This window comes from Penaeus vannamei, chromosome 12 (assembly GCF_042767895.1).
Source record: "Penaeus vannamei isolate JL-2024 chromosome 12, ASM4276789v1, whole genome shotgun sequence".
In the NCBI taxonomy this organism is placed as follows: Eukaryota; Metazoa; Arthropoda; class Malacostraca; order Decapoda; family Penaeidae; genus Penaeus; species Penaeus vannamei.
This window is the reverse complement of record NC_091560.1, coordinates 2,331,689-2,334,188: the sequence shown is the minus strand read 5'-3', so window position 1 is coordinate 2,334,188 and position 2,500 is coordinate 2,331,689.

The window sequence follows — 2,500 nt, the reverse complement described above, 5'->3', positions numbered from 1 at the left end:
ATAAAACATACACACATTTATATACACGCACACACATAAATAAATATACATATATATATATATATATATATATATATATATATATATATATATATATATATATATATATATATATATATATATATATATATATATATATATATATATATATATATATATATACATATATACATATATATATATATGTATGTATATATATGTGTGTGTGTGTCTGTGGTGAGAAAAAATGTGTATAAGAGAGAGAAAGAGAGAGAAAGAAAGAGAAAGAGAAAGAAAGAGAGAGAGTGAAAGACAGAGAAAGAGAGAGAGAAAGACAAAGAGAGAGAGAGAGAGAGAGAGAGAGAGAGAGAGAGAGAGAGAGAGAGAGAGAGAGAGAGAGAGAGAGAGAGAGAGAGAGCGAAGAGAGAGAGAGAGAGAAGAGAAGAGACAAGCAGGGAGATATAGATAGACACTGGGAGAGTTAAGAGAGTTGCTATAGAATAGAGAAAGAGAGAGAGAGAGAAGAAAGACAACAGAGAGAGAGAGAGAGAGAGAGAGAGAGAGACAGAGAGAGAGAGAGAGAGAGAGAGAGAGAGAGAGAGAGAGAGAGAGAGAGAGAGAGAGCGAAGAGAGAGAAAGAGAAAGAGAGAAAGACACAGATAGAGAAAGAAAGAGCAGAAAGACAAGAGAGAGAGAGAGAAAGACAGAGAGAGACACACAGAAAGAGAGAGAGAGAGCGAAGCATGGGAACACAGAGAGAGAGAGAGAAAGAAAGCCAGAGAGAGAGAGAGAGCGAGAAAAAACCCAGCTGCGCGGATTCGTCGCCGCCGTCGACGGGGTGGCGCCAAAAAGGTCGCTTCACCGACGCGATAACATTCCCCTCCTTCTCTCCTTATCCTACTCCCCCTTCCCCTCCCCTACCCGCGATAACACCCTCCTTATCCCGCCCTTATCCTACTCCTTCTCTCCCTTCTCCTACTCCCCCCTTTCCTCCCTTATCCTACCCCCCCTTCCTCTCCCCAATCCTACTCCCCCCTTTCCTCCCTTATCCCCTCCCCCCTCCCCTCCCCTACCCCCCTCCCGCAGCTGATAAGGCCCATCCTCTCGGGCCAAAGATGATAAGGATGATTTCCACGGGGTCGGAGAGACAGATGGGGGGGGGGGGAGGAAGGAGAAGGGAAAGGGAGAGAGAAAAGAGAGAATAAGGAAGAAGGGGAAGGAGAGAGAGAGGGGTAGAGGGAGAGGGAGAAAGGGAAGAAGAGAGGTGGGGAGAAGGGAAAGGGAGAGAGAAAAATGGAGAAAGAGAAGGAGAGAGAGAGGGAGAGAGAATAAGGGAGATAGGGAAGGAGAGAGAGGGGGGAGAGGGAGAGGGAGAGAGAATAAGAGAGAAAGGGAAGGACAGAGAGAGGGAGAGAGAATAAGGGAGAAAGGGAAGGAGAGAGAGGTGGGAGAGGGAGAGGGAGAGAGAATAAGATAGAAAGGGAAGGACAGAGAGAGGGAGAGAGATAAAGAAGAAGGGGAAGAAGAGAGGTGGGGAGAGGGAGAGGGAGAGGGTATAAGATAGAAAGGGAAGGACAGAGAGAGGGAGAGAGAATAAGGGAGAAAGGAAGGAGAGGGAGAAGGAGAGAGAGGGGGAGAGGGAGAGGGAGAGAGAATAAGGGAGAAAGGGAAGGACAGAGAGAGGGAGAGGGAAGAAGGGAGAAAGACGAGAGAAGGACAGAGAGAGGGGATAAGGGAGAGGGAGAGAGAATAAGGGGGAAAAAGGGTAAAGAGGGAGAGAGGAGGAGACACAGAGGAAGGAGAAGGGAAAGGAAGAGAGAATAAGGGAGAAGGGGAAAGAGAGAGAGAGGGGATAAGGAGAGGCTGAGAGAATAAGGGAGAAAGGGAAAGAGAGAGAGAGAAAGAGAGAGCGAGAGAGAGAGAGAGAGAGAGAGAGAGAAAGAGAGAGCGAGAGAGAGAGAGAGAGAGAGTGCAAAACAATGAGAAAAAATAAATAGCCTTTTACATATTCGTCATATATTTTCATTTTCTATTTTACTGTATCCTTCTTTCAACACATTCTTATCAGGAATTATCTCCAACAAAACGAAAAACATTAATCTTTATTTAGTTTATATTTCATTGCTTTTTTTTCATGTTTTCGTTTAATATTCTTTCCGAATGGCTATCGGAAGAAACAAATGATAAATTAAGCTAAAATATGGATCGCTTTAATTCCACCCATTTATTTCAAAAAAGGGGAAAACACTCACAATAACTCCCCTTTATCGACATTTAATTGATAGATATACCATCTCTCTCCTTCTTTTCGTTTAATGTTGTTATGGATTGGAAAGTAGACCATTGGAATATATTAAACCGCTGAAGAGATTAAAGAAATAACAACTTTTTTTTGGCATTGAGAAAGTAGACCATTGGAATATATTAAACCACTGAACGGATAAAAAAAAAAAAAAAACTTTTTTTGGCATTGAGAAAGTAGACCATTGGAATATATTAAACCACTTAACGGATTAAAGAA